The sequence below is a fragment of the Anguilla anguilla genome, chromosome 4 (assembly GCF_013347855.1).
Source record: "Anguilla anguilla isolate fAngAng1 chromosome 4, fAngAng1.pri, whole genome shotgun sequence".
NCBI lineage: Eukaryota > Metazoa > Chordata > Actinopteri > Anguilliformes > Anguillidae > Anguilla > Anguilla anguilla.
In genome coordinates this window covers 27,856,611-27,881,157 of record NC_049204.1, presented here as the reverse complement: position 1 = coordinate 27,881,157, position 24,547 = coordinate 27,856,611, and the positions used below count along the sequence as shown (strand labels likewise).

The window sequence follows — 24,547 nt, the reverse complement described above, 5'->3', positions numbered from 1 at the left end:
TGACGGCACACCGGTTAGGAAACGCTGATTTAAAGCATTGACTTGATTTTTATGTGGGCATTACATAATATATCATATTTAGTTCAATGTTAATATTTGCACTTTGAATTTTTGTCACTTAACTGCCACTTGTGTTGCTGTAAGTTAATGTAATTTTTGGTAAATAACCTCAACATACAGATGGATTAATGGTGGAAAGCCAGTTGAATTGACTTTGAGGTTTCTGTATGGTTAACACGCAAATTGCCCCCTCCTGCACAGCACGAAATGTTGATCAAGGCTTAAAATGATCACAAAGAGAGGATAACTTAATACACTGCATTTATTACATTAAAATCAATCAGTGTATCCCTAATAAGAAGAAGCGCATACACAAATGCTGTAGGTGTGTTGTTTGTAACAAGTGTTTGTATAATCCGTGGGCAAACAGTGTAAAAATGAAAACAGAAACATTTTTGTCTTCAACCACGCAGGACACGTATGTTTTTGATATATACATTTATCCAGAGAGTATTGCCAGATCATGAGTGGATACACATACTTGCTGTATAGCACTATGGGTACACATCCCACAAAATTTGAAAAGTAGTAATGTATGATTTCACACTGACTGTGATCTCAGTTGTTAATTCATGCTTGTCGTTGCCAGATTTCCACTGATGTATGATCCTTGGGAGCTTGTTTGTGTTAGTGCTTAGCCCCACAGTTAAGTCACATTTTTTGTGCAAAAATGTAAATATTCTGGCAAAATCATTTATGCAGTCTTCTCCCCAGTTATAGAAGGGTTTGTCTGTGTTCACAGACCTAACTTTCAGGTTCCCAGCTTGTTCTTGAGGGGTTCACTGAATGGTTAAAACAGTACTGTGAATGTTTTTCACCCTAATGGTAATGTAATTGAATGCAATATAATGTTTTTAAATTTTTTGCCATGACTGGAAAAGACAGACAAAAAACACAGTGTATAACTGACTAACTTAATTTAACTTAATAAAACAATAAAATATTCAACACACTTAATTAAATAATATGCAGTGGTTTGGGATAATGTGTAACTTTAGGAACCCCTATCCTATAGAAATAAAAAAGTATGTGCCCTATAATTGAATTGTATTTTGTGAAGGTGTTTTTAGCAGTAAAGTCACTAATGAGCTGGGATGCTGCAGGCTCCTGATTTTTGTCTAACTAGCATAGCACACACAAAGTGCAAATTATCTCATTAAACTAAAAGTAGAGCCCCCTGCCTAGATGTGGCAGATGTTCCCACTTGCACACAGACATGAATTGGTTTCAGCAGCCTTTGCACGGTTATGTCCTATATGAAATGGGAAGAAAAAGAACAAGCTTCCTTGGTGAAAATGCAAAAGAATCTACTGCACAATCATTTGGTAGGAATGATAATCAAATGCATTAATTTGAATAATTAATTTTTATGATTCCGTGTCAAATAATTTAAGTTCATGCAGGTATGTTTTAGGACCATTGCAAGAATGGCAGCATTTTTGTTCAATGATAATTTTACAGCCCAGTTATATGAGAGTAGTAACACATGCTGTATCACTGGACTGTAGAATTATCAAATCAAATGTGAGATTATGCCAAGTCTGCAGTGGTTCTAACTTCAGTTTAATACGTTGATTATCAAGAAAGAACTGGAATGAACATAATTCACTCAGTCAAGAACAGCCAACTTGATTGGGTGGAACTGAATGTCTATATCTTATCATTCTTATGCAAAATAACCACAAAAATACCAAACGTTTCTGAACTGGAGTACATTCATACATGTACTACATAGGAAAGTTTCATGTGTGTAATTCAGTCATTAATGTGATAATAGTAGTTTGATGAAAAACTGATTATCACTAAAAGATAATTTCCTCTTTTTATATATTCTGTGGAAAGTAATGTGGAAGAGCAGCCACAGATTTTATGGATTCATTTTTATTAAGCTGCCTTTGCTTTTTAAATTGGCTGAGCCTTGGCTGGATGTCATTGGATTTGACAGAGCATGCATTGAGGGAGATGACAGTGTCCTTATGTAGTTTCTGGAGCTTAAAATACTTCAGCTGGTTACAGAGAGGCTGGAACAGATTGACACCATGATGGGGAGGATGGTGACGATGGTTTTTAGTTGAAAGTTGAAAGAATATTTAAACATCGGTATCCTCGCTGCTGGAGACTTCTGATCAGTTGTCCATTCTGGCGACCTATGCTGAATCTTGATGGTTTTCAGGTGTTCTGAGTGACAGTAGAGCAGCATATTTCACATGCAGATGGGTTTATCTTACTCTTGCTTCTACTCTGTCAACGGGCTTTTCTTTTCCTTCCACAAAATCTCTAAAAGAACTGACAATGACAGATTCTTCTAAGTAGCATTACAGCCATGCAAAGCATAAGCTAAGTGATGTTAACTTCAGTGTGAGAGGTGGTGGTGTGTGCCTGCTATTCATTTGTATTTCCGGGTATAATTAAAATCATCCTGTGATTACTTTCCAGACAATGATTGACATTAATGAGGATCCACCAGACAGTCAGTGTAAATGAGCTACGAATCATTGATGACTCCATGCAGAGTAGTTCAGTATTTGAAAGATTCAACCTACAGTCAACCTACATTGAGGCCCAGCCCGACCAGTTTCTCCTGAAACTCAAGCCAAAGTAAAATATCAAAGGTCATCCAGTAGCCAGGTACCCAATCAAATTTGGCTCTATAATATATGCTGGGAGGGCCAGTGTTGACCCATGTTTATTAGATCCATGTTGTGTTTCTACTGTAGATAGACTGCCCCAGACTGTGGGATTCTGTGTCCTAACATCAAACAGCAATGCATTACTAAGTTTAAAAATACGAGTTCGCTGTTGCAAATCTAGCTTATATTGCAAATAAATTGAATATACTTATGTAAAACATGGGCATTTCATTCTTGAATAATAACTGGACCTAATCCCATTAATTTTTTCAGCCTCTCAGTGTCAATGCTATATTTCCCCTTGAGTTGCTTTTTGAGGTACAAAGTGGAAAGGCCAAATTACTCTGTTAAATAACCATTGCTGACTCTTACTTGGCCTCTGGTTGAAACTGAAAGACTGGGAGGGAAATAAAACCTGCTGTCAATGTGTCAGTGCCTCCAGGTTAATGTTTAACTCACTCATTGAGTGTCCGTATTTAAAAAATTTACTTATCCACTTAGTAAGAGGCTTAAACTCTCAACAACGGTGACATCACAGTCAAATTCAGGTCTGGAGTTTCCTGTCAGATTCCTTCTTGTTCAGTATCATTAATTAGAAAATTGTAGTAAAAGCGGTAAAATACAATTAATTAAATGAATTAAAAATTGAGCTGGTGGATAGTGCTATGTCTTACAACTGGTTCCTACTGTGCTGTACTGTACATGGATGGTCTCGGTCCACCTCCCAGTCTAAACCCAGCATCCGAATGCGTTCATGCTCAACAATGGTCTCCCTGTGTGCATGTGTTTTCTGTGGAATTCTGCTGTCCTTCTGTGAAACGTGTTGGGTTACTCTGTCCTGTGTGCGCGATGAGAGGGCAAAGCCATTCGCCAAGCCGCCCGGCTGATGACTCTTGGAAGCCGGCCTGCATGCCTGAGTGTCCCCTCTTTTCACTGCAGAGAGCTCTTTTGGACTTTCAATGAGAAATACGTGCTTCTTTCCAGCAATGACCTCTCTTCGGCATTGGCCAAGAGTTTAGCACATAGCCTGCCCTGTTCTTTGGTTTGCCATAGTAACCAAGATCTCTAAATCAGCCTCCACTCTTTTGACTCTCAACATCACCACCCCCCCCTTCTTACAGCAGTGTCTCTGCTAGCCAGACTTTATAACAAGTCGCCTTCCTTGTTTCATGAACACAGATGTGAAACCTCAGCTGATTCATCATTTCTCTCGTCAGAATCGTCCCTTTTGTCAGCTTAGCTGTAACAAATGAAGATATTGCCATAAATTGATGAATCCTTTTTATCATGTCTTTAAGAGCAGAGATTTTGTTCTATCGGATAATGAAAATGAGATGACACTGAAGATTTTGACTTGAGGGTTTTTTTTTTGGGAGGGGGGTGCCTGGGGGGGGGGCGCAGGAGAAAGCAGTTGGGGGAATGTTGTAAAGACTCCTTCTCCATGAAGTCATTGAATACATTTTTTTGAAAGTGTTCTCCTTGAATATATCTTCCAGTTAGCTGTGTGCTCTTCTTGGTAATGCAACCCTCTTCTGTCTGACCACAGACTGCACTATACACTGCATTCAGCATGTGTGCTAAATGCCTATTGAACTGTAAATGGGTTAGGAGGCTAGTAGATAGTCCTCAGAAAAATTGGTTGCAAGTAAGAGCATATCAATAATAACTTGATGGGCTACTGCACGCAATCAGAGAAAGAAGTCTACACGTGAGTGTGCGTATTACCTTGAATGTTTGTGTCTGTGTGTTCATGTGTGCATGTGTGTGTGTGTGTGTGAGAGAGAGCGAGAGTGCTTGCTGGGTGCTGTGGTTCATTTCCACTTATGTGGAGGGGTTTAGTAAATCAGTCAAAAGTTACACACAATCTTATGGGTCATAGTGATATCGAGCACACCTGTCTGGCTTGGCGTGTCGAGGCTTAATACTGAGTTTTTGCTCAGATTGGATTTTTTTAGACTCACGGAAATTGACACAACAGCACTGCTATTGCAGAATTATGACATTAACCTGTTCCATGGAGAGTGATGTAAAATAGCTTTACTGGTTAACCTTGGTTTTGGGAGGGCAATGTACCAATCCTGTCTTTGATCTGGGGCATGCCACACCTAACCGGCATACGCCGGCTTGCTAAAGGCATGTATGACCTGAGCAATTCTGATAGCCTGTAAAGACAAATGAGTCACCTGGCTGGGTATCCAATTGAGTTCCACATACAGATGTGGCACAAATCAGAAGTCTAACGATGTGATTCCATTGGGGGGGGGGGGGGCGTTGTTGACACTGAGAACATCCACATGGTCACATGAAAGGGAAATGCATTTGAATGCGCCTGCAGTCTGAACATAGTTTGGGTCCCATGGACCAGGCATACTCAAATCTGGCTTTTGTGGCTAGTAATACTGCTGGAGTCATTCTTCTTAGAACTGGAACACCGGGTGAGTGGAATCTCTGGCCACCAGTCACATTGATTAGTTGCTACGTGTAATTGAAAACCAGTGATACTACTGGGCTTGAGGATATTTGAGTATATAGGCCATAGTTGGTTGAAACAATTAAAAAGTTGAATGTTGATGGTGTTCAAGCATAAATTCCTTTGGGGGAAAAATACTTTGTTGTCACCCGTTTTACATGGCTAATTGGTACTTTCACTCCAAAATGAATTAAAGCCAATTTATTTTGATGATCTCCATCCTCTAGGGTAGATTTCAAGGCCACACTGGACAAGGCTACAGCTGCACAATTCATTTTACATTTTCACTCATAAATCATAATTTTCTGATCATGTAAATTGACTCTTTTGCCGCCGGGAGTGTCCACGTCACCATGCACTTTCTTTTGATGCATTTGAATGCAAGGAGACGTCATTGTATATTAAAGGAGAGGCATTTGTTCTGTAGCTTGTCACATGCTACGAACATAAATTGCAGTGTTGGCTGCAGAATCATAAAGAGGGAGGTCTATGTTTTCTCTTTTTGAGAGATGACTTTTGAACTGCGAGATCATCTAACATTAATTCCGCTGGTATTTCAGTTCAGACTCGAGTTTTTGCTTTGGGTCTTTTTGGCACGTCTCGGAAGGCTGTAGATTCTGGTTGGCTGTTGATTCACGTTGAGTGCTCTTGTGCTCTGATTAAAACCGTGGCGGGGGATTACATTTCCAACCTCACCCACCATATCCAAGACACTTTGTTATTCCCTTGGCATGCCGACAAGCCTGTCTCTCTCTGTATTAAAGGATCACAGTGCCTCGCCTGACCTGTGCTTAAAGGGAGAATGCGGCATTTGACAAGGAGGGACAAGCATCTGGTCACTGCAGTAAGCCCCTAGAAGTGTTGCAAATTTAACCTCCTGAAAAATTTAACTTGAATCGTTTATTTTGCATAACATTAATAACATGTGAATGGTGTTTAAGTTGGCACTGAATTGTACATTTCACAGTATCTGGGTATCTGTTTTTTAAGGTGTTATTTTTTAAAGAGATGTCACTCTCTTGCATGGGCATTTGTCAACTTGCTGCCGGAGACATGGTTTGGGATTTGTAGAGATTGTGTGGTAGAGATGGAACTGAAGACAGAAGTCGGGAATTGTCTAATCCACACCCTCTGCCTGAGCCAGTCAGACCTATGTTGGTGTTTAGGCATGGTACGTTACTCCTTAAACTAACAAGCGTGTCCGTGAACAACTGGAAGACAAACACCGTCTGTGCCATTGGCAAACTATCACAAGCTACAGGGGGAACTGAGAGACTTTGTTATTCCAGAAGAGAGAGAGGTGTATGTTTGTTTTTTGGTCTCACAGGACTCACTGTTAAGGGAAATCTTGTCTAAGAGCTCTAGGGAAACCCTTTACTTTAATTATCAAACCTTATTTTAAGGTATAAATGTAGCTTAAATTTATCATTCTTGAGGGTTTAGGTGTAGTGTACTGCTAAAGGTGCTTGGTGCTGTGAAGTGATACCTTGCTTCACTCAGCGATGTAGAGATTCAAATGGCGGAACATTCACCATCAGCACACAAAAGTCCACCTGGGGTCCTGTAGTTTGCTTTCAATCTGCCCAAGGGAACACAGCTTAAGGTGAAAAGAATTGTCCTTCAGAGGAAATGCATACTGTACATGTCTATGCCCTCCCAGTCAGCCATTTTGAGGATATTGACGTAAAAAGGACAAGCTTAGCACATTCAGCATTAAGCTTTGTAAAATTATACTAAATATGAGAGTGAAATTATCTCATCTTGAGCTTGTTGTGTGAAATGAAGATTGTCCTCTGTATCGATTCACTGAATGCAGCATATCATGTGTGTCAGTCTGTCAGATAGTTCTGCCAAGGAGGGGCCAAACTGATCTGGAATAACAGAAGCACACATACATACACACTCTCTGATAGCCATGGGCAGACAGGACTGGAGCCATTATTTTCTTGATTTGATTGAACCATGCATTCTTAGTCCCAGTAAGTATTCAGCAGTAGCAGATTTCATAGTGATCACTCACAATCATTAAAATGGTTCTAATGAGAAGAGCTTTTAAGTGTTCAGTTTTGTACATCAACTTTTGAATTAGATCTTAATTCCAAGCTATATGCTGATATACCTGCAGCTATAGGCTTTTTTTGTAATCAAGCCTTGCGACTTGCCTTAGCTTGGCCTTGAGCTGGTGGTGATTTTTTATTGTAAAGAATAAAATGATCATCCGGGATATATGTGCCGATTCAAATTGAAATAACGAAATTCACCATCAGCAAGCAAAGGCAGGTTTTCAAATTGGAAAAAAAAAATGCATACTGAATCTCATTTTAATTTAGTCAGCACTTTTGAATAAAGTGTTTTGATTGATTGATTGGTTGGTGGGGGTGACTTATATCTAATAAACCTGATGTGGGACACAGATCTACTGGAACGACTGCTTAATCTAGTCATTGAATCTGTCCTCGTGGCCTTGGCTTGTGTGTTATTGTGAGGTAATGAATGCAAGTTTGTTGAAATGCTGTTGGCCTCTGCAGGAAGTTCAAACAAGGCAGTAATGAAACTTAGAACCACCCTAGTCCAGATGCCATCATTATTGAGTCAATCAGCTTCTGTCAGGTTCTGGAAGGTTTGAAATGTGCCACAATGGGATGAGTTGTACACTGTGCAGAAGGGAGGCTGTAAACCTTTGGAAAATAGCAAGGACTTCTCCCTTTCATAAGCTGGTCTGACATCTTTCATTTCCACTCTGTCGAAAAGGAAATGATTAATGCTGCTGACTTTCTGCTTTGCATGTTCAGTAGAATGGACCTTTGTATTTTATATACAGCAGTTTAGGAGTGTATTGGCATGGCAAATATTTGTTGTCAGGGTAGTACACTTTTTCCACAGGCGTTTTGATGATTAAAGGTACGGAGTGGCAGAAGTTAACTGCTTAGGGTTCATTTTGCACCTTTGTCACCATTACATTTTATGATGTGGATTGTAAATACGTAGATTATGTAGTTTATTACTGAGCGTATGTCCAAAGGTATTTATTGCTATTTAAAAATCCAATTTCATGTTGTTGTAGATACTAAGTTTAAATTTCACTTTTTTTGACGATCATAGCTTATGTGATTGTTGATTTGAATCGGGTTAATTTGTACATGATCTTTTTATAAATATTTGATATGCACTTCAACACTGCTTTATACTTAAAACAGGAAAAAGTGTGCATCCTCTGCATGCAGTCTTGAATATTGAATGTTATGACAGTTCCGTGAGTAGACTGGCTGAGTGCTCATAACAGGCACACACTGCCTGACAACATTGCTCTTCACCTCCTTTTGTTTTGAGTTCATTAGCATGGAAACATTTCTTGGAAATTCTAATATTGGTATCTTAACAACACCACTTAAGCAGTCCTGGCAGCAACAATTATTGCATTAATAGTCTTGATAAGAAGTAGTGTTTTTTTCCTAAAGTGAGATAAAAGGAAAATATCTAAACCCGGAGAAAAACTCGATAGTGATCAACTAACAGTTATTTTTTCTGATAATATTGCCTGTACTTAACAATGGAAAAGGCACTATTAATTTTAATTTGTCTGTTTCCATTATCATCCCTTTATGTTTCACACACCTTGATCGATTGCAGCATGCTTGCAGGATGGAGACTAGCACAGGATTTTGTTGAGACTTTCTGTATTTCCTGGATGTAGATCAGTATCAAGACCAAATTGCCTTAGTCCTGATTGCAGCATGCTCTCAGACTTGTATAGTCTCGTTCTAATTCCGATTGCAGTATGCTTTAAATGCCCCCTATAGGATACTAACGTTAGGGAGTTTGTTAACCTGCTGCTGTCCAGGTTTTACAAGAGAAAAATGGTAATTCATACCGTAATATTATCAGAGTTCACATCTCTTTATAGCATGCATCGGCAACTGCCAAAAAAATTATTCACATATAAAAATTATTTTGTTGAAAAACAAATAATAAATATGCTGTGTTGTTTATAATGTTCAAGGTTTTTCCTGGCTCAAAATAGGGCTTAGGTGTGGACTGTGTCATAGCGACTGCGGTCGATTTGGCTTTACTGCCACCGTCAACTTGATGCATGATTTCCCTCTGTTTTTAGGGAACGTTAAGTTCTGGTCTTGAAGATATAACTTGTATAAATAAGTTATATTTTATATCTATATATCTAATTATTGTTCATATGCTATTTGCAAAAAGAGAGGCAGAATATTCTGGTAAGCACAACATTTACGTTAGTTATTGAGTTCGGATTCAAATCTTGAAATTATGAATATATGATTCAAGACAAGGAAATAAGTTGTAACAGTTTATTAAGAAGAAAGTTTAGCAAGCATATTTTTTAAGAACCTATGACACTATAAGCTTAAAGTTCCATGAAGTCCACCCACAAAAAGGTTAACTGCATAAGAATTATTTAAGAATAATTATGGGAGTTACAGTAGCTAGCCTTTACAGCTACTTTTGTTTGGTTTATTTTATCTATTTTTATGCATTCCTTAATGAGATTGGGTCTGCATGTCCCTAACAGCACTTTGCCTCTGGGGATTCACTGACTGGAATCAGTCTGAAATGTAAAACGCACCTGTAATGTGCCATGAAACCCTGACCAATGGGTGTCTCATGGAAACAAAATATACTCATTTAATATAGCTGATATGTTTAAAAGACGGATGCAGCAAGTCAAGGAAAGTGACACAGGCAGTTATGATTATTCCGCCCATTCCAAACCTTGCTGTCAACGAAGCATAGATTATTGAGTGGTGAACTGAGAACTTTCATATAAGTTGTCATATTATGATTAATAACTACTCTGGGGGAAATGAGCTATGGGTTTGCGTCATGGGAAGATTATTTCTCAGACTTCAGCTGATATTTTGTGTGTGAATAATGCCAAATAATGCCAAACTTTCAAAGGCATCTGCTTCACAAAGGTTAAAGGATCTTATTTTTATACTTTGGCTGATGTTTACTTAAATATTCCTAAGTAATTTTTATCCATTTAATGGTTGCTACTTTATTTGCTGTTAAAGGGTGATGTGCAAATGTTTATGTTTTGAATATATTGCAAAGATAAGCACCTCCAGTGAGGGATATCAGCAGGTGGGAGCAATCTTAATTACAGGTTAGGCCATTACATTATCATGGCTCAGTAAAGATGAGCTACATGGCTGTAGAATTTAGAATACTTTGAATTCTAGTGTGAGTATCAGAAAATACATCTGTGTGAAGTAAGAAGTGGAGTGAAGTTGTCAGGGATGTGTTAGGCTGGGTAATAGTAATAATAAGCTGTATGTGTATGTAAGATTAAATATTTGATTTTAATTGGTCCTTTTTCACAGTAGAAACTGAAAAAAGAACCATTCTGGAAGTAGTATCAAAATAATGATCCAACCATATAGGTGACCACGGTTTCAAAATGTTAAACAGCAGTAACCCCACGTTCACACAGCAAGCAACACGGTTGATGGGTCACTGAAGTATACTAGGCTGAAGGAGGTGCAAGAGCTTCCAGTTGTGGTCTTCCTCCTAGTGGTCTTGTGCAGCTACACATTTTTGAAGAGAAATAACAGCATTACGCAGTGAATCAAAGACGAATGGACTTCCGGCATGAATGGACTTCTGGAAACTGGTCAGCCGAATGACTCATTGTGATAAGGGGGGTAAGGTCACAGTGTACTCACTAGTTTAGTTAGGAGTGCTTTAGTTTATTCTGGATTAGTGGTTTTTTTGTGTTTATGTCTTGTATAAAATGCATAATAAGCTGATTAACATTACACTCATATTTTCTCACCAATTCCTTTACCAGAGCAAATAATATTGCATCAAGGTACTCGGGTCCTTAAAAAGGTAGAAAATTACTTCTAAACATAATGGTATTGTATACTCTGAAATATGATTTTCAGAGGTTTAAAATGGTTTCCTTTTCATTTAAACAAACTTGGCCTAAAAAATGTATTAAGGAAATAAAAGAAATAAGATTTGTAATTTTCTCCATAATGTTACAGAATCTTAAAAGCTCATTTCTACTTTGTTGCACCACACTCATCAAAAATGATGTATTTTCAACGGAAAAAAGTGTTGCCATCTTAAAATATTGGAAATGCATGTCTTCATCTGACATTTAACACATCTCCTTAGCTAGAACATATTCTCTCTGGTTTCCCTCATTTGGTTTATGGGATGCATAGTTCACCTTTTTCTGTTCGTGTGTTTTGTTTTTGTTTTTTTGTTTTTACAAAAATATATGTTCAAATTTGTCTTCCTCTATAATCTCAATTTCATCAGGTGCTGCCATGTTTTCACAAATATAAACAAATGGTCAGGTGTTTGGAATCTTGTAACCATAAAGATAACAGAACCCTCCCTCCAGGCCTTCACTGAAGTTTAAATTCCAAACTGCGTGTGACAGCATTTATATTTTTTGAGTGACACTTTTTGAAAGTGTCGTGCAGCAAAGTTTATATTAGCCGTTATGATTCTGACCAGTTCTGACAGATAAAGAAATTGTCACAAGGAACATTTCCAGAAAATCTATTATTGATGTCCAGCTTGTTCTGAAGAGTTTTACGGCCAGGTCTATTGCACTATGTAGCATTTCCAACCCATCTTTTATGAATTTCAAATTGATTGAATTTGCAAATTTGCAGATTTCCTGTCAAAATGATTGCATCTAGAAATAGCTTCTCAGATATTCACCAGAGCTCAAATCCACTAAATTAGTTTGTTAGTGACTGGTAGTGAATTACGTTTTTCTTTCCTGAGAAGGTCAGGTGATGAAAGGTCCCTTATCTTTCACGTTGCCATATTTCAACAGCTGAGATACTTAGTATGGCATACAAATGATCTTTTCACAGATATGTTACTTTGATATTGGAGCCTTCTCAGAATGAGGAGTCAAAGCACTGTGTCCCTCATGCAGAGAAAAGGCTTCTAGGTAGGGTATCTGTAATGGGATGTGCTTTTAGTGTTGTTAAAGCTTCGAAAATATTGCAGGGGATTGTCCTGGCAGTTATTTAGGCTCTCTCTTCAAAAACAGTACAGTCAGGCTCACTGCAAAAAGACCTTGGATGGCCAGGATATGCAACGTCAAAGTCAGGACAACCACCTGACTTTTGGGATGATAAATTTGTGCATTGGCTTCAGGAAGGGCTTACCAAAAGAGGAAATGGGAGAACAATGAAGCAATACAGCAAAGCTCATGTGCACCACTACAGAGTGATGAAAGCTATGTCAGAGTATAATCTAAACTAGAAGTATATAATGTGCGACTGGTTATTGTGACTTGTACATCTCCTCCTCCCTTGTATTGTTTATATCTGTCAGTAGAAGAAACTAGATCGATTTTGTTTTGATTTCTGTTTGCCTTAGTATTGATATGACCTACTGTCATTGGGTCACTAAATTCAAATGTGTGGCACTGTATGTCTGCTATGTGGGCCTTTATCTCTGCCCAGGAGTCATGCTACAAAATCAGTGGTTAATAAAGATAATGACACATGAAGCATGTCTACCTTTGGAGAATAATTGTGATGTATGTACATGAAGACATTTCTTAGTCATCTTGTGGTTGTGTGCGCCTACAGAAGATTGGTCTTGTCCTTTTCTGTAACCAATATGCCAGCGCCTTTGGAAGACCTGTTAATCCATCCATCTCACAAAACAGTGTTGGAAACACATGACTCAAGATTGATGACAGGGACTAATCATTCTTTGGTCACACGAGGGAATGAATAGTGCAACTGTCTGTCTCAGGAACAGTCAAGGTAAAATTTCTGTGCTTTGTTCATTATTTTCACAGTCCGCCGAGCACCCCATTAAAAAAAAAAAACTGATTCTGACAGTTTCAGCAGGGTCTGGTTAAGGTGAATGATTGTCTGAGGAGCTGGTGACTAAGGCGGGATGTTTGCGTGTCCATCCCTGTACATCCAGTCTGTGATCCTTCCTTCCCAACTGCTGAGGCCTAAAATGGCAGTGGGAGAAAGGGGGTCATTCCTCTCCATATCCGTTACAGGGAGGCTATTGAGGCCTTTCAAACAATGAGATATGGCTACTAATGTGTCACAAGAACTTGCGCTGTATTTTTTAAAAAAAGCTTCATCACATTGTTTGAAATTGATCACTATGTAGACCAAATGCTACTGTTAACAAAAGTTACACTCATTCAATTTCAAACAGACAATCAAGATTATCATTGTCAGCAGTTCTATCTCTTAATTTGTTGTGTCCTATGTGTCAGTACTTTGTTGAGTTGGAATAGCATTAAAAATGAAGTTATCAACTTTGCCACTCATCAGACATTTACGGTTTATGATGGTTACATTACATTACATTACATTATATTACATTATAGGCATTTAGCTGACGCTCTTATCCAGAGCGACTTACAACAGTGTAACCAAACTCAGGATCAAGTCCACTTAAGTCCATTGAATAAAATGTAGATAAAAAGCCTTTACTATAGTAGCATACAGTAAGGTTAGCTTGCACTCATTTATAATGTAAATACAACTAGATAGGCTAGCTCACAACAGATAAGTTCCAAAAAAGTTGCAATACGACTTCTAATGCTATATATTTTCTATAGCTTTGCAAAGATGGAAGTTAAATAAAAGAACCAGAAACAAAAGATGCAGTTGGTACATTAAATTGTTGATGATCAAGTCTGCCGCATTGCGATAGCCTGCTTTTTGCCCCGGGGTTGCGGGAGCATCATTCTTTGTTTATTTATTAATATGAAGTGGGTCTATTAGCCACGGGCCAGCACAACTACTTCAAGCTAGCAGGCAAAGCTACTGCTTCAATGGCATAATCCATTCAACGACTAGTGCCCCCACTAGTGAAAAGGAGAAAGTAACCCCTAACAGACTCTGCAGTTCATGCCACTTGGCCACTCTAGCCAGAGAGGCTAGCACTACATATTTAAAAAATGTTTCTTTTGTTGTGTTAATCAAATATATTCCAAGAGCATCTTGTTAAAAATCACATTCTTACTCTTTTTGGTAAAACTAATAAATGCGTAACTAAATAAAAATATGGAGATGGTGATTTGTGGGGGTGCAGTGGCATGCCCTGGTGCCCTGACTGTCGGTACTAAAATAATGGCATGAAATGTTTTCTGGGGCAGCCTTGCCAGAAGCTGCACTATGCCACTGTTATGACCTTCATATGATTAATTCTTTAATCTGCTGTTATTGTAATATTCTTTAGCTTGAATAGCCTCGTTTATGTATGCAGTAGCTCACAATTTTCCATAATGTAGCAGAAGGGATGGTAGTGATTTTTGTATAGTGCACCTCGCTGTGCATCCTGCTCTTGTTCACATACCATTATACACTTGTCCTCTTCTTGTCCTCTGTAGGGATGGTCTTTAGTGCCTTTAGTGTACAGTGATCACCACTTAATCCCTAATACCAAAGGGAAGAAATTAGGCACTTAAGACAATGTAAAACCATTGCAGAGAATGGTGCCTTCCAGAGTCACTCTAGAATTCTGCATTGGCTACCAATGACTTCATCTCAGTGTTACCATGCCCTCTAAGGCATGCGTCAATACAGACATTTTATACTGTGTAAAAAATTTTTGATGGACAGTGGTCTGAGTCCTAGCTTTGCTGTGTGAGCATCCCAGTGCATCATGAAGATAATTTGAGCTGTAATTCACTTTCGCATTGTTTACCATTCTTCTCTGTGGGGATTGTGGACATCCATTACTGTCACTTTGTCAGTGTTTTGAATTATGACAGAATAATATAACAGGCACCCTGTATAATTTCTTTCCTTAGGCATTTTAGAGGTGTTTATTTGGAAACAGGGCAGGCTGGATAATAGCACAAACCAGCTGTCAATAGGAGAGGAGCCCCTTTTCTTGCTTGAGGCAGGTGAGCCTCACATTGACTCCACAAATGAGAGGTGAACTGAAGTTCAGGGAATGTTTTTTTTTTTACAGATTTTGGACAGCCAGCCATTGCTGAGCCTTGGTCACAAAATGTGTCCTACTTTTGACATGGTAGTTCTTGTGAGAAAAAAACATAAATAATTAAAAATAAATAAAATTATTATTGCTTTCCAGTTTATTTTATAGCCTTGTTTATGTACATATTGTCGGGTGGTGTAATAGCAAATTAATCAATCTGTTCAATTTGGCTCGCCTGATTGGGTGGCTCGGATGTCACTAACAGGACAGTTTTTCTTTGAAGATTTTATTATGGTACTCACCTGCTTTTGTTAGTCCTTTAAGATTTATACTGCCACCAACTGGGACTGAATTCTACAGAAGGAAAGGCTGCCAAATTTGAAATGGCGCTGTCATTGTCAGAGGCAGTAAACAGTCGTGCCCACCAGAGGTTTTGTAAGCAAGTCAGGAATGAGTTTGCCCATCTCTGCATGTTTACAATGTGAAATATCTGTGTTAGCTAGAAATGATTAGAACACACATTGAATCACTGGAGAGGATCGCTATGTATCCCCCTGTCTGTTTGCAATTGATATGCAGAAACCAACACGACCCATAAAAGCTGTGTTAATCTGGGAAAGATCTTGCACAAAAGTGGTGAATTTTCTCTGGGACATGGATGTGAAATGTCCAGAAAGTTACTTTCAATAATATGAAAAACAAAAAGCTATTTTACAAGGAACTATAACACACCAGGCTTGTACCCTTTCCCAGCTGCAGCCAAACGTTTCCCTGCCTCAGGAAGAAAGATTCCATACACGAATCGCCTGCCTGTCGGACGTTCTGCTCTATTTTTATGCATTCTAACACACGGCGTCTCTGTGTGTTGTTACCCCTCAAAAAGCATTTTGAATATTGTCCTACACAAGCTGTTTTCTATTTTATGCTGTTTTTTATTACAATGCCCTGAAACTTCAGGCTTGGCGATTTATAAATTCATACTTTGGGATGAAAACACAAGCTTCTCCTGAGATCTCAAAAAATCTGCAAAAAATTCACTTTTACTGTCATGTAGCTGCAGTATTTCCTGTTCTTGGAATTTTAAGTATATAGTTCAATTGAAGAAAACTGACAACGGGAATGTTAGGAGTTGCTATGACAACCTAATGTGAATGAATGCGTAATAATAGCTTAATAATTGATTATGAAGTGAGAAAAAATTGACTGACTGCTCTTAGTACAACTATACTGAGACGCACAGTATGTGCTTTTAGTGTTTGGCACTGTAGCCACTGGCTTCAGGGAAAAAAAAATATTCCACATGGCCTCCTGGGAATTCACTCTAAAGATATATATTTGTTTTATGTAACCTTTATCCAGTGTGACTTCATTTCATTTGGAATATTATGCATACATACAATGGGACATTTACTTTAGCAATTGAGGTGAAGTGCCTTCACTTAAGGGCATAACAACAGCACCCCACCCCAGGATTTGAGAATGTAACCTTTTCGTTGTAGCCTACTTTATCAAGCAGTTGTGCTATCCCATCGCCACTGAATGTAGGCCTTCACCTTCATGACAGTACATTGCTCAGGGCATGGTCTGCTTTGATACATTTCTCAAACAGCAAGGTTTTGCTTTGATATGGAATTCAATGTAGTAGATCTTGTAAAAGGCTGCAACAGTCTCCAATTACTTCTTAGGCTCACAGGGTCAGGGAAACACTAGAAACAAGGCTTAATTGGAAATTCAGCTTTCAGGTGCAAAGTTTGAAAGCAGCACAGGCTTCGGGATAACATCCTGTCAGTGCTGCATACCTATACATGTCTGGGATAGAGGAAGGAGGAGTTCTGAAGAAGGGTGTTACTAATAAGATGTACAGCATGTTTTGCAAAGACTTGCATCCAAAATTAGACAAAAACTTTTACTATTTACTATTAATAGGTAAAAACTATTAACTACTGAATCATTTAAGGAACTTAACTGCCGTCTACAAAAATGAGTGACATTCATTAAGTAGGATAGCACATTAACTGTGTGTATCAAGTACAGCAGTTTGGAGAAGTTTTGAAAAAGAATGAAACAGCTGGTGGACTCTGTACAGGTCGACCAAGGAAGACGACCAACTGCGGATGATGACAGGCTATTCCTAAGAGTTGTGAAGAAAAACACCAGGACAATGATCAGTGTGACATCACCAGCGGTCTCCAGGGGGCAGGGATGAAAATATCACCAGCTATGTTACGAAGACTTTTAAAGTAGTATTATAGGGGCTACACTGTAAGATGTAAACCTTTCGTTAACCGCAAGAATCGGAAGGCCAGATTATAATTTGCCAAGAAATACATAAATGAGCCAGAAGCGTTTTGAAACGTTTTGTTTTATGGAGAGATGAGACCAAAAGAATGGAGAAAGGAAGGAACAGATTCAAAGCATCCCACCCCCTCATCTGTGAAATATCCTGGAGGTAGTGTATCTGGCTGTGTATAAATAAATTCCTCCAACCTCATTGGCTGGCATTTCATCCTGCAGCAAGACAGTGACCCCAAACACACTGCCTATGCAACCAAAGCATTCATCAATGGGAAAAAGTGGAAAGTTTTGGCCTGGCCACATCAGTCACCTGATTTAAATCCGAGTGAGTATGCATTTCACTTGCTAAAGAGGAGACTAAAGACAGAAACTCCCCGAAACAAAGATCAGTTGAAAGTGGCTACAGTGAAGGCCTAGAAAGGCATTTCTAAAGAATACACCAAACAGTTGATGTCACTGGGTTGTATTTTTTATACATTTTGGTTTGTCCCAGAATTGAAACGAAAGCCATAGCAGTGCCAATGAAAGTCGAGGAATCCATTATAAGGCTGAGAAATAAGAAAAAAGAAAAGACATAGGCCAAACCTGGTAAAGTGCCTGGTAGGCCTAGGAAGACCTGTACAGTTCATAACCAAAGAATTCTCATCATAATGAACAAACACCCAAATACCTGTCCGACTGATCAGGAACACTCTTCTGGAGGCTGGCATGGATGTGTCAGAGACTAATGTCTCCAGAAGACTTCACAAACAGAATTTCAGGGACGGCACTGTGTAAGAACTGGGCACCATTTTGGGTCTACAGCTCAGACTGACAGACAATCACGTGATCACGAGCAGGCTGATTACATGGACTGGGTACTTCCTGTAGATACCTGTAGAATCGCATTCACTGTCTCTTTGCCATTCTTCTCTTTGTAAAAAGCACAGTCTCAAGGCACAGGCCTAAGGAAAGCTAAGGCCTGTCTATAAAGGAACACGTGGAGAGACGCACTGTCTCTCTCAGCTTTAGCAATAGCCAGCAGTTTATAACTCAAAGTAAATGGGTTAGCTGTACTACAAGTAAGCTAAGGAAACTGATCCATTAAGGGATCCATTTTTTACTAGCTTTACATTTGCTATTGTTCTGCAGCATGTGACGGCAAGCAAAGCACTGCTTTCCAGCTTTAGAGGAAAAAGGAAAACCAGGACGGAGACCTTTTTCTACAGACGGCACAACCGAGATCTGAGGTCTGAGTTCTCTCCCAAATGTAGAGATTTTACGAATCCTAAATTTGTAAAATCCTGTTAGCTTGTTTTAAGGAGCTCAATTCACACTGACGCAGTAAATGTATTTCCAGTTGAGGCATCTGAGAGAGCTTTGCAGCTCCAAAACAAATTACTTTTAATAAGGAGAGCAGGAAATGACATTGAGCAAATTAACAGGTGCAGGTATAGTGCAGGTATAAAAAACACTATTTTCCCCAGATATACAGTAAAACTCAATCTGACTTGTGAGCCAGAATTTTCCAGTGTGCCATGGCAAATTTGATACAAGATTCATTCCTTTGTAACTGTCATCATCATGGACTTCTGTGTGTCTGGTTGAATGAAATTTGTGTGAAAAGCAGTAGCAGTAAACTGAGTTTGTCAAATACGAATGGTATATAGCACCACTCTTATAAGAACAAGAATAGTTTAATGGAAATGCCATGACAAGGTTTTGGACAACAGTAAAACATTATTTGCATGTGGTAGTTTCATTGCAGTGCTATCATTTCCAAAACAAACAGCTGAGCCTTTCATTTAATGCCCTTTGCAGTTGCATGATATAAAAGCATTTAAACTAGACAATGGCTCGGAATTTCATCATTTAGCGCATGCAATCTTGTGTAAAGTGAAGCTAATGAGTGTAATGCCTTTAGCATTTACTGTATGCCTCAGAAGAAAATAAAACATTTGAACTTCAGCACAGTCGGTTTCTCATGAAAAGAATGATATTAATGGCATTAATAAAAACAGTATGTTTTCCTTAAGCTTTTTCTGCATTCTGTCAGGTAGAATGTTCCATAATTATGGGGAGGGAGACAAATGAGATGTGTTCAGTCAACCATTTTAGTTAAGTTTGCAAGCCTTGGTACAAGCAACACATATAGAAATGTGCTTTAGAGTGGACAGAACACCAGCCCACTTATTTATGGTCTCCTGTGTTAACACTCCAGGAGGTTTTACTACAAGTGTCACCAGTAGATAATTCAAATGGAAGAGGCAGTGAAATTGCAGCACATTGTTAAAGCACATAGTCTGTAACCTGCTGTAAACTAAAAGCAGCTTGTGATATGTGGGCAAAGCTGATTTTTTAACTTTGTGTGCAGGAAATCATCTGGTCCTTTTTAATTACAAAGCCATCTTTGTTAGATGCTTTTGTGTTTTGCTGGCACAGAGCCACCAGACCACCACCAGGAATTTTTTTAAACTTAGAAAGGTGCTGCTCGTTCCTTTTTTGTTTTTTTGTTTTGTGTGTGTGTGTGTGTTTGATCCACATTGAAAATAGCTCCAAAGTAGTAAGAGAGCAGTACTTACGTAAATAAATTAAAATAAATTTGCATTTTCCATTGATCTTGTGTTTCCATTGACCCAAAAAGAGCTGCATATAAGCGAACACAAAAGAAAACAATCAAGCGACTGAAATCCCTTAAAGCTCAGCTGATATAAAATTCTAAGGGTTTCTATAATAATTTTAATTGAATATCCAGTTCTATTATCTACATGAATAATTATTTTGCTTGTTCAGAATCCTAATTATTGAATCTGAAGTTTATCCAGTGATAAAGGGTAGCATACTCCAATGATGCATTAGTGATTCAGCTAGCACACTGAACAAGTGACAATGTGCCTTTATTCTTCCTCCTTTTCTCCTGCACACTACCTCTCCTTTCTTTATCGTACACACCATAACTTGTATTGTTATTAATCTCTGTGTTGTGTGAGGTTATGAAGCATGTACATTCCATAGTTTTTCAAGTGATTGTTGCCAGGTTCTAGATTTAATGTTTTTGATATTTCTTAGTTGGTGTGTTTTGCTTGTGGAATGTCGTCTTTGTAATAAAATAATTGTTTCACTCCATACCACTAATAAGAATTCCTTAAACTAACAACTGATAATAATTATTTTCACTTTCTGTGGACTTTTACAATCAATTTTCAATTGGAATTCTGCATTTATGTCTGACCTTAATTGATTGGTGATTGGGAGGGAGTATAATATTGGCTGATTTGAAATACTGTAAGTAGCCTATCTCTGGATATTTGCTGGGACTTGAATCTTGTCAATGCTTCGTCTTTGATTCAGTGGAATATATTTGGGCTAAATTAAGCATATTTATTCAGATTTATCTGTTTTCAGGCTCTCAGTTTGTCCAAAATCAGTGTATGCATAAATGTTCAGTACTGTACTGTCAGTAGCTTTTGAAAATCATCTTTAGAAGAGCACTTCTATTAAATAGCACATCTTTTTTTGGTGCAGTCATGAGGCAACTGAGTTCCCATTTGTGAATTGCTGCTAGTCATTGGAAATCGAAATGCATCGGAATGGATTGGTCTGAATTCCAGTCCAAGTTACACCACCTTCATGAGTTTCATTATTTCTAGTGTTGATGAAGGTCTTGTTCGAGGTTGAGGCTGCAAAATGTTTGGCTTTGGCTTTTGACCTGTCAGAAACCCTTTGTACAACTGGAGTAATTTATCTTCACTGACATTGTACCTCTGGAATTTGCTCCATGGCTGCTGCTCTCCCTGCAGCCGAGAAGCACCAGGTGACTGGGTGTTGGGCCCTGAGGAGAGGTTTCCTGCTGAGGCCCTTGTTCTTAGTGCAGTGATGTGTTCCATGGCATCGCATTGAGTCCAGACAGTAGTGACCCCTCTGTACCTTTGGGCACTGCAAGATATCTGGACCATTTCTGCAGTCCCCAGCAACACGGCAACGGGACCGGTGACTTGGAGAATAATAAAGAAGTGGTGGCTGGCTGCTTGTACTTCAGAGGATAGGTTAGCTTGTGTTTGTGCACCATACTTTACACCAGTGTAATGGGCCAGTTAAGGGATGGGCCCACAGTTACAATCAGCTTTTCCAATTGGGGGCAGAAAAGAAAAATGGAAACAAAAAGAGCCAAAGTAAGAAACTAGTTGTTTATGTTGCTGGCAGTGACCTGTAAAAGACCTGTAACAGCCTTACAAAGAGTCATATTGTTTATAGCACCAACAGAGCCCCAAAAGGATATATGGGATTCTGCTTTTCTAAAGCGTCTTTTTGGATGAGTCAGTCCTTAATTCTTTGGAAACACTCTCTTTAGGATGCATGCCCATGTGTTGATATTATTGCATCTTCAGCCACTGTACTCCCATGGAGTTTGGCATTTCCCTCTGAAAATATTACGGAAGAAACTTCTTATAGGCTAATACAATAAAAAAAACTAATTCCCATAATTTTAGTGGAAATACTAATGCTTTGGCCTTTGTGTTGTTTCCAGTACAAATCCAGATGCTTACTTTTTTAATGGGGTGCTGGAATATATTGCCCTGGCTTGTTTTGCTGGGCTTTGCTAGCTGCCAGTGCCCACCACACTCCACTGTGTTAATGAATGCTCCCTTCCATGGAATGTGGAGGAGCAGGGATAATGTTATCACTTCTGAGCTCACATGCATTTAAAGTTTAGTGTGACAGAAAGAAGGAGCATGTTTAAGATGTGGGAGCATTACTGTATTGGTTGTTACGTCACCTCAGCAGCATCCAATTTGTTACCCTGATTGGAAAGCAATTTAATCATCTGGAGACTGAGCACACAATAAAACATTGAAAAGCCAGTCAGAGCTTCTACATTACTGACATACAGATTGGTGTCAGTACTATCTGCATATCTGCATATTTATTTCAGAAGGGGCTGATTGCAATTTGGGGCTTTAGATATTAGATTTTTTTTTCCTCACTCACATTTTCTGTCATTTTATGCCTTCTGAAATACCATCCATATCCTAAATGTTGAGAAAACATCACAGAGATGTTATTTGGTATTTGTAGAGCTATTCTTTTTAGATCCACATGCATGTATCCTTTCTTGCTCAGTGAATAATGTCAGTTAGGGCTGGGCGATATGGCTAAAAAATATCTAAATATTGTCAAGCTTTTTGGTGATATACAATACACATTTAGTTATTCATGCATTCTCAGAAATAGCTTAACAGAGTGATTTTCAATCAGAATCATATAGGCCTACTTAATGTAAGCAGCCTATATTTATCGTAGTGCAGTCAGATGTGCACAACTTGTGCATAACCTCTTTTAGGCACTGACTCGATAAAACAGTAACAGTGCTCAGACAAACCTGTGCTTGCACTAAATATTGTTCCAAATCCCCCCCCCCCCCCAAAAAAAAAAACTGCACGCAAAACAAGTCACATGAAATGCCGCATAAAAACGAATACACAACTGTGAAATAAAAATGAATTGTTGCACAGTTCAATGACAGCATAAAAAGGTAAACAAAAATTCTCCCTTGTGCACAATATTTTTTTCAATAGATCCAAAATATTGAGTGGGGTCTGTTGGATACAAGGACTGAAATAGTGCACGCTGACTGGGCTCAAAACAAACACAAAACAAAGTAATAATTAGCTGAAAGAATGGCTTCTTTAAGCACAAAGTAATTTTCCGATTATTCTCTTTTATGTTGGTGTGCATGGGTCCTGACTGTTGTGTAAGGCAAACTTCTCAGCTACTTACCTGCTCTCCCAAGTTTTTAGCCTAGCCAGGAACACAGTTCTATCTAGTTTCTGACTTGAGTGATGCTTGGTGGCATGACAGAATGTTGCCACTGGAACTAAATGCTAAAAGCCAACAGGGCTCATTCAAAAACCAGGGCCTTTGAAACTGATTTTCGTCAAAGGGCACAGCTGTTGAAAAACGGAGATATAAATTTAAAAAATTGTATAAAAACTGATATAAAGTATACAAACGGAGATGAGTGGATGGGGTTGAGGACGGAGAATACTTTAATTGTAAATGCAGTACCACAAAACTAAAAATGCTACAGTAAATAAGATATCCTCAAGAGAAATAGTTCTGTTCAGCTGCGTAAATGATGAAGTGTTTTGGGAGGGTGGTTATTAGATTTTTTGACAACTGAATTACTTTCTGTCTGTCAGTACTTCATTTTCACTGGGAGAGAAAGATTGAGGTCAGGTACATGAATTTGGCATTTTTTTTATAGGGGGAGTTTTTAGGTATGGGATTATGGGGTCCTTGTATGGACAGTGTTGCATAATTTGCTATACGCCATTTTCTCATAAGAACAAATGCCCAGTTGTTTTGGAGACATGTAATTGGATATTGCAGATTCATGGAAAATTCACGTTAAATTGCAGTGATCATTATCTGAAATGATACAGCACCTTCCATTCGAATGTTTTACAAAGGGGATAAAAGCACTCGCTTATCTCTTGTAGGGTGTGCCTGTTGTAACCCCAAAACTGTACCTTTTTGTTTATTAGGAATTCCATGATGGATCAATTCAGACTATTTATCCCATGCTCATCTTACGTAGACACAATTCACAAGCATACATCTTGGGCCAGAGATCCAAACAACTCATTACATAGAATACATTGCCAAGTTTGATTGGAAAAAAAAACAAACGGAATGAAGAAAGGAAAAATAGGAATGGTAAAACCACACAACTACCCACAGTTTTTAATCAGTCTCTTAAAAGCCAGTCTGTCACTCATAATTGCTCATTCTTAGCATAGATTTACTATATGGTATATGAATGTGCATTTATCTAAGGTAAGATTGATGCAACTTCCCCCGCACACTGCAGGCACTTAGTTGCATAATTGAATGTTGCCACAGAGGAATCCTTAAATGTAATAATGTCATAGACAGTCTTCTAACATCTTCCTAACAGTAAGTCATTTGAGGCGAGTACATCTGTACAGGGGAATCATATGGTTCTAGCTGGCAGTACATAACTTCTTTTACATAACTTTGAGCTTTCCGATATTGGACAGAGAAGTTCTTGCCCAACCAGCTGAACAATGCTTTGCAGCACTTAAAACAAGGGCTTGGGCCGCATTCTTTAGGACGTCAGCTGCCATAAACTTATTAGATGATTGCATGGCAATGCAAATAATGTCGG

The 24,547-nt window shown here is 38.6% G+C and overlaps 1 protein-coding gene across 2 annotated transcripts in view; it reads left to right on the top strand.

The window, feature by feature from the left end:
• The window catches only part of nos1apa (nitric oxide synthase 1 (neuronal) adaptor protein a), a 93,913-nt gene that overhangs the window by 2,029 nt on the left and 67,337 nt on the right, over positions 1-24,547 (top strand). The window lies entirely within an intron of this gene.